This window comes from Hyla sarda, chromosome 4, assembly GCF_029499605.1.
Source record: "Hyla sarda isolate aHylSar1 chromosome 4, aHylSar1.hap1, whole genome shotgun sequence".
Taxonomy (NCBI): domain Eukaryota; kingdom Metazoa; phylum Chordata; class Amphibia; order Anura; family Hylidae; genus Hyla; species Hyla sarda.
The window spans coordinates 243030658-243039213 of NC_079192.1; positions in this window are offsets into that span (position 1 = coordinate 243030658).

Below are 8556 nucleotides of genomic sequence, written 5' to 3' on the forward strand. Positions count from 1 at the left end.
TTGATATTAGAAGGAAAAAACTGGACAATGTTTCTTTTATTTACAAAGATATTGGCACAGATATTGCCACAATTCTATTCAGTTGTGTTGTTGTTAGCAAAAACAACACTGGGAAATGCAGCCATATTGGTTTTGATCTTTGTTTTCATTACATAGAAGTCACAGATGCAGCCTTAGACCATGACACTTCCACCACCATGCTGAACTGTAGGCATGACAAACTTGTCTTTCTACACCCGACCTGGTTGCCGCCACAAACATTTGACACCATCTTCACCAAATTTGCTTAACTTGGTCTCATCGGACCACAGAACATGGTTCCAGTAATCCTTGTGCTTGTCTTCAGCAAACTGCAGGATTTCTCATGGATCTCCTTTAGAAGAGGATTCCTTTTGGGACGACAGCCGTGCAGACCAAAATGATACAGTGTGCAACGTTTGGTCTGAGCAATGACAGGCTGACCCCCCCCTATAACCTCTGCAGCAATGGTGTTAGCACTCATATTTCTATTTCCAGAATACAACCTCTGGATATGATGCACTCAACTTTTTCAGTCAACCATGGCGGGGCCTGTTCTGAGTAGCACCTGTCCTGTTAAATCGCTTTATGGTCTTGCCGACCATGTTGCATCCAAGTTCCATGATCATGCCAATCTTCTTATAGCCTAGAACATCTTTATGTATCCTATTTTAGATCCTCAGAGAGTTCTTTGCCATAAGTTACCATGAGGAACTTCCAGTGACCAATAATATAGAGCATGAGAGTGATAACACCCCAAATTAAGTAGACCTGCTCCTTATCCACACCTGCGACCTTGTAACATTAATGAGTCACATGCCATCTAGCATACCAGAGAAGTAGATCACTGATAAAACTGATCAATGCTATGCCTATGCATAGCTCTGAACACTATTAGCAATCAAATGATTGCTATAAATAATCCCCTATGGGAACATAAAAACTGTATAATGTAAAAATAAATGGTGAAAAAAAGGAAAAAATGTGAATTAGGCCCTCTCCCAATAAAAATTTTAATCACCCCTTTTTCCCCATTTAACCCAAAAGAGTATAAATTTTTTTTTTTATAAACATATTTGCAATTGGTGCATGTGTACATGTCCGAACTATCAAAATATAATGTTAATGATCCCATTTGGTGGATGGTGTAAACATAAAAAAATACAAAATTGCTGATCACATCCCATTCCCCAAAAAATTTATTAAAAGCAATTAAAAAGTCACATATGCCCAAAAGTAGCAAATGTTGCCATACAATTTAAAAGGGTACTCCGGGGGGGGGGGGGGGGGGGGGGGGACAATTTTTTTTTTCACATCAACTGGTGCCAGAAAGTTTAACAGATTTGTAAATTACTTCTATTAATCAGCTGCTACTTCTATTAATTTTCAGTCTGACAACAGGTCTTTCTGCTGCCACCTCTGTCCATGTCAGGAACTGTCCAGAACAGGAAAGGTTTGCTATGGGGATTTGCTTATGCAATGGACAGTTCCTGACATGGACAGAGGTGACAGCAGAGAGCAATGTAGTCAGACTGGAAAGAACTACATTTCCTCTGTAGTATACAGTAGCTGATAAGTACTGGAAGGATGAAGATTTTTAGTAATTTACAAATCTGTTTACCTTTCTGGCACAAGTTGATTTGAATAAAATTGTTTTCCACCTGAGTACCCCATTATGGGTAAAAAGAGTGGTGTCCTTACAATGTAGGATTGGGTGCGCAAAAACAAGCCCTGAGAAGAAAATTGTCGGTTTCACTGTCAGATCCAAAAACTTTTTATATGTTTTGACAAAACATTAACTTTTCATTTCATAAGAATATTTTATTTACTTTTTAAAGAAATCATGGCTTAAAAAACTGGCCACTAGGGGTCCCCATACCTGCTGGGACACCAATGAATCCAGAGGCAACTTCATGTACAACTAATGATGCATGGACAAGGCTTGCCTTTGCTCGATCTCTGCTTGTCACTCTGCCTTCAGGAGCGCACAGCCGCCGGGAGAGAGTACAGAGTAAGTAAAGTCCTGAGTCATTCAGGATTCTATCAGCTGTGAGGGATGCAGGAGTTTTCACCACACCGGAGCTCCGCAACAGTCGATATCAGCTGTTTTCCCCCAGTGCACTCCTAGCATCACTGATGCTGTTAGTGCTAGGACTGCACAGGGGAAAAAGCTGATGTCGGCTGTTGTGGAGCTTCTGGGATCGCGCCACAAATGTCATTCATCCCTTCATCGTTCACATAACTGTCCGGCACCGCTCACATCTCCGCTCTCTGCTGCTCACATCTTTGCCCTCCCACAGCTGACATCTCCCCTTGGAATAGCAAGACTATATTTCCCAGCATGCCCTGACAGTGAGGACATGCTGAGAGTTGTAGTTTTGCTATTTTGCTATTGCTAGAGGAGATGTTAGCATCTGCACACTCACATCTCCCCTAGCATAAGCAAAACTACATATCGCAGCATGCCCTGACAGTGAGGACATGCTGGGAGTTGTAGTTTTGCTAATGCAAGGGGAGATGTGAGTGGGCAGATGCTGAGAACAAATGGAGGAGGAGGCTGAGGCATGCACAGTGAGCTACAGAAAAGATGTATTAAAAAATAAATAAAGGTGTTAGAGACAAACCAAATTATATATATATATATATATATATATATATATATATATACTAGCTGAGTACCCGGCGTTGCCTGGTTTTTCCTTCCTAATCCTTGTTGGGGAGGAAAATAAACAAAGGAGGAAGCTTTGACTTCACATCCTGTCCTTCATATTGTTGTCACATCCCAACCCCATATCCCGCCCTCCTATCCCGACCTCCTATCCCGTCATCCTATCTCGACCTCATATGCCATCCTCACATCTTGTCCTAATAGCCCGTCCTCCTATGCCGTCCTCCTATCCCTACCTCCTATCCCGACCTCCTATCCCGTCCTCCTATCCCGACCTCCTATCCCGTCCTCCTATCCTGTCCTCCTATCCCGACCTCATATCTCAACCTCCTATCCCGACCTCCTATCCCGTCCTCCTATCCCGTCCTCCTATCCCGTCCTCCTATCCCGTCCTCCTATCTCGACCTCCTATCTCGACCTCCTATCCCGTCCTCCTATCCTGTCCTCCTATCCCGTCCTCCTATCCCATCCTCCTATCTCAACCTCCTATCTCGACCTCCTATCATGACCTCCTATCCTGTCCTCCTATCTCGTCCTCCTATCTCGACCTCCTATCCCGTCCTCCTATCTTGACCTTCTATCTCGACCTCCTATCCCGACATCCTATCCTGTCCTCCTATCCAGTCAATCTATCCTGACCTCCTATCCCGACCTCCTATACCGACCTCCTATCTTGACCTCCTATCCCGAGCTCCTATCCCGTCCTCCTATCCCGTCCTCCTATCTCAACCTCCTATCTTGACCTCCTATCCCGTCCTCCTATCTCGACCTCCTATCCTGACCTCCTATCTCGACCTCCCATCCTGTCCTTCTATCTCGTCCTCCTATCTCGACCTCATATCCCGTCCTCATATCCCATCCTCTTATCCCGTCCTCGTATCCCGTCCTCCTTTCCCGTCCTCCTTTCCCGTCCTCCTATTTCGACCTCCTTTCCCGTCCTCATATCTCGACCTCCTTTTCCGTCCTCCTTTCCCATCCTCCTTTTCCCGTCCTCCTATCCTGTCCTCCTATCCCATCCATCTATCCCGTCCTCCTATCCTGTCCTCCTTTCCAGTCCTCCTATCCCTTCCTCCTTTCCCATCCTCCTTTCCCGTCCTCCTTTCCCGTCCTCCTTTCCCGTCCTCCTTTCCCGTTCTCCTTTCCCGTCCTCATATCTCGACCTCCTTTCCCGTCTTCCTTCCCCGTCCTCCTTTCCTGTCCTCCTTTTCCGTCCTCCTTTCCCGTCCTCCTTTCCCGTCCTCCTTTCCCATCCTCCTTTCCCGTCCTCCTTTCCCGTCCTCCTTTCCCATCCTCCTTTCCCGTCCATCTATCCCGTCCTCCTATCCTGTCCTCCTATCCCATCCTCCTATCCCATCCTCCTATCCCGTCCTCCTATCCTGTCCATCTATCCCGTCCTCCTATCCTGTCCTCCTTTCCAGTCCTCCTATCCCTTCCTCCTTTCCCATCCTCCTTTCCCGTCCTCCTTTCCCGTCCTCCTTTCCCGTCCTCCTTTCCCGTTCTCCTTTCCCGTCCTCCTATCTCGACCTCCTTTCCCGTCTTCCTTCCCCGTCCTCCTTTCCTGTCCTCCTTTTCCGTCCTCCTTTCCCGTCCTCCTTTCCCGTCCTTCTTTCCCATCCTCCTTTCCCGTCCTCCTTTCCCGTCCTCCTTTCCCATCCTCCTTTCCCATCCATCTATCCCGTCCTCCTATTCTGTCCTCCTATCCCATCCTCCTATCCCATCCTCCTATCCCGTCCTCCTATCCCGTCCATCTATCCCGTCCTCCTATCCTGTCCTCCTTTCCAGTCCTCCTATCCCTTCCTCCTTTCCCATCCTCCTTTCCCGTCCTCCTTTCCCGTCCTCCTTTCCCGTCCTCCTTTCCCGTCCTCCTTTCCCGTTCTCCTTTCCCGTCCTCATATCTCGACCTCCTTTCCCGTCTTCCTTCCCCGTCCTCCTTTCCTGTCCTCCTTTTCTGTCCTCCTATCCTGTCCTCCTCTCCTGTCCTCCTATCCAGTCCATCTATCCCATCCTCCTATCCCATCCTCCTATCCTGACCTCCTATCCCGTCCTCCTATCCCGTCCTCCTATCCCGTCCTCCTATCCTGTCCTCTCATCCCGGCCTCCTATCCCGGCCTCCTATCCCGATCTCCTATCCCGTCCTCCTATCCCGTCCTCCTATCCCGTCCTCCTATCCCGTCCTCCTATTCCGTCCTCCTATTCCGACCTCCTATCCCAACCTCCTATCCCCACCTCCTATCCCGTCCTCCTATCACGAACTAGTATCCTGTCCTCCTATCTCGACCTCCTATCCCGTCCTCCTATCCCGTCCTCCTCTCCCATCCTCCTATCCCGTCCTCCTATCCCGTCATCCTCTCCCATCCTCCTATCCCGTCCTCCTATCCCATCCTCTTATCCCGTCCTCTTATCCCGTCCTCCTATCCAGTCCTCCTATCCCGTCTTCCTATCCCGACCCGTAATATGTGTACCAGGTATTGAAATATCTCCAGCCATACGGAAGTTATGTGAGAACATACATTTCCCATTGATTTGCATGGGACTTTGAACAAAAACCCCGACCCTCACAAATGGGGGTAGTTAAGGGTTAAATTAACTATCCTATATTTTAAGTGGACATATAAGTAACATGTGACCAAGAATTATCGAAATATCTCAAGCCGTTTGGAAGTTATGCAGTAACATATATTTCCCATTGACTTGTATGGGACTTTAAACATAAACCCTGCCCCTGGCAAATAGGGGTGAGTAAGGGTTAAATCATCTATCCTATGTTTGTTGTTGACATATAAGTAACATGTGTGCCAAGTTTCATGTTAATATCTTTAGCCGTTTGGACGTGATGCTGGAACATACACACATACATACATACGCACACATTTCGGGGGAGCCACCCCCTTCCTCTGATCTGAGGAAGGGGGTGGCTCCCCCGAAACGTGTCATCCCTGTACTTTATTGTTTTTTATGTTCTAATAAACCTTTCTGGTGTTTCTACTAATACCTTTTGTTTGGTATCCACATTATTTTGGAACCAGCAGCGCCTTTGCAAGGGTCAAAGTTTTTCTTCTTTGCCTTCACCTCTATCAGGATTGGATTATTCCTCTCCCTGGGACCCAGGCCCAGCAGCTGTTCCTGTCTCTCTGCCACCCACAGCGTGGGTTATATGCGAATATTCTATTCGCTCAAGGTGAGCGACTTGTCTTAATTTACCATCCTGTTATAGTGGTAACGCACAAGGCGCCCTTGTCGGTCTCTTTTTTTTTTTCCATTTGCAGGTAGACTCTTTTTGTTGGGTTTTGCGCCAAAATTCTGTCATATTCGGCAAAAGAAAAAAACAGACAGAATCTGAATAACTGAGTGGGAAAAAAAACTACAAAATGGCCGTTATTTTTGGGAAAAGGGGCGTGTTCCCTACATTTCATCCAAAATCACTTGTCTTTTTTGAAAACTACTTTGAAAATCATGTGAATTTTCTGGGAAGAAAACCCTACACTTTAAATCATGTATAAAGTTTCAGAAAGTGGAGTAAATTCTCTGGCTGTTTGCTCCTTTGCCTGCCTCGTCTTTTTCAAGTGATTCAGTTTTATTTTTTTTACACTATTTATTTGTTAAGCAATGTTTTAGCTTTACTTTCACATTTTTCTTCCAACACGTTTTGTGTGTATATACATACATGTAAAAAAAGGGGGGTAAAAAATAAAAAAAATATATACTGTATATATAGACTATTTTATTAAATGTATTAATCTCTCTCTCTCTCTCTCTCTCTCTCTCTCTAGATATATATATATATATATATATATATATATATATATATATATATATATATATGTATATATATATATATATATATATATATATATATATATATGGTTGTATATATTTTCCCGGCTTTTATTTTAAAAATCTGTCGCACTGTGACAGGATTTTCATTGCGACAGATTTATGCATGCGCCAGATTTTAATGTGTGACAGTATTAACCCTGCAACATATTTTACCATGCGACTAAAAAGATCGGGAAAAGTGTGACAGGTTAGTAAATACCAAGAGAAAAAAGGGTCGGAAAAGCAAAAGTCAAATACAAACCAGCACTCCACTCTTAGTAAATGAGGGCCAATATGTAATTCTTTACCTAAAGGTGCACTGGGTAGAAACGGAAGCCCCCAAAAGTTGCAGAATTGTGTTTTGTTTTTCAATTTTGCCCTACAAATATTTTGTTTGTTTCACTGTAAATTTGGAGGTAAAATAAGTGATGCCATTACAAAATACAATTGGTGACGCAAAAAACAAGCCTTCATCCTGGTCTTTAGATGGAAAAATAAAAGGGTTATGTATATTAGAAGGCGAGGAGGAAAAAACTGAATCTAAGAAAAAAAAAAAAAAAAAAGTCCCAGTCCTGAAAGGGTTAAACACTGGTATACAGTTTGTGCACTCACTACTTTACATTGTAGCAGAGTGTCATTTCTTCAGTGTTGTCACATTAAAAGATCTGAAATGTTTACAAAATTGTCAGGGGTGGACTTACTTATGGAGGATACCGTATGTCTTACCAAGCTTTTACTATGCAATATAGCCATGTGAAATTTTTTTAACAGAAATCCTAAGTGTGCTTTATATATACAGTATATATGTTTCTTCTAAATGGTAAATTATGGTTTCTTCAATACTTTCAAGCAGATAATGTATTATCTGTTTTTTTCTGATCATTTAGATATTAAAGACTGTTCCATTGATTATATTACTTAAAGGGGTAGTCCAGTGGTGAAAAACTTATCCCCTATCCTAAGGATAGGGGATAAGTTTGAGATCGCGGGGGGTCCGACCGCTGGGGCCCCCTGCGATCTCTCTGTACGGGGCCCCGGCTCTCTGCCGAGATAGCGGGTGTCGACCCCCGCACGAAGCGGCGGCCGACACGCCCCCCCAATACATCTCTATGGCAGAGCCGGAGATTGCCGAAGGCAGCGCTTCGGCTCTGCCATAGAGTTGTATTGAGGGGGCGTGTCGGCCGCCGCCTCGTGCGGAGGTCGACACGCCCCCTTCCCGCCGGCTGTCGGGGCTCCGTACAGGAGATCGCAGTGGGCCCCAGCGGTCGGACCCCCCGCGATCTGCAGCTTATCCCCTATCCTTAGGATAGGGGATAAGTTGCTCACCACTGAATCACCACTGGACTACTCCTTTAACCTTGAAAATTCACTTCTGTAAAGAGAATAAAGATGTAACCTCTTTCATTACTTTAGCAAAAATAGGTAGTCATTAGTCACAGCAGGAATCTCTCCCAAGTCACTGTATACTGTCTCCTTGTTTAGACTATGCCTGCAAATCCTAACTAGAGGCAATGCCATCACCCTTTTGACACGTGATATTGGGTAAATATAACTCAGCTCACAAATGATCTAATGTTTGAGCAATGGTCACTGATCAGTCAGAGAAAAATATTTAGCAGGTACATCACCTTATACTGTATGGTTTAAAGGGGTACTTCGGTGGAAAAAAAAAAATAAATAAAAAAAAAATATATATATATATATATATATATATATATATATATATATATTTTTTTTTTTTTTTTAATCAACTGGTGCCAGAAAGTTAAACAGATTTGTAAATTACTTCTATGTAATCCTTCCAGTACTGATCAGCTGCCATATGCTCCACAGGAAGTTAATTTCTTTTTGAATTTCTTTTCTGTCTGACCACAGTGCTCTCTGCTGACACCTCTGTCCCTGACAGGAACTGTCCAGAGCAGGATAGGCTTGCTATGGAGATTTGCTCCTGCTCTGGACAGTTCCTGACATGGACAGAGGTGTTTTCCACCGGAGTAACCCTTTAAGGACACAGCCCATTTTGGCCTTAAGGACCGGGACAATTTATTTACTTT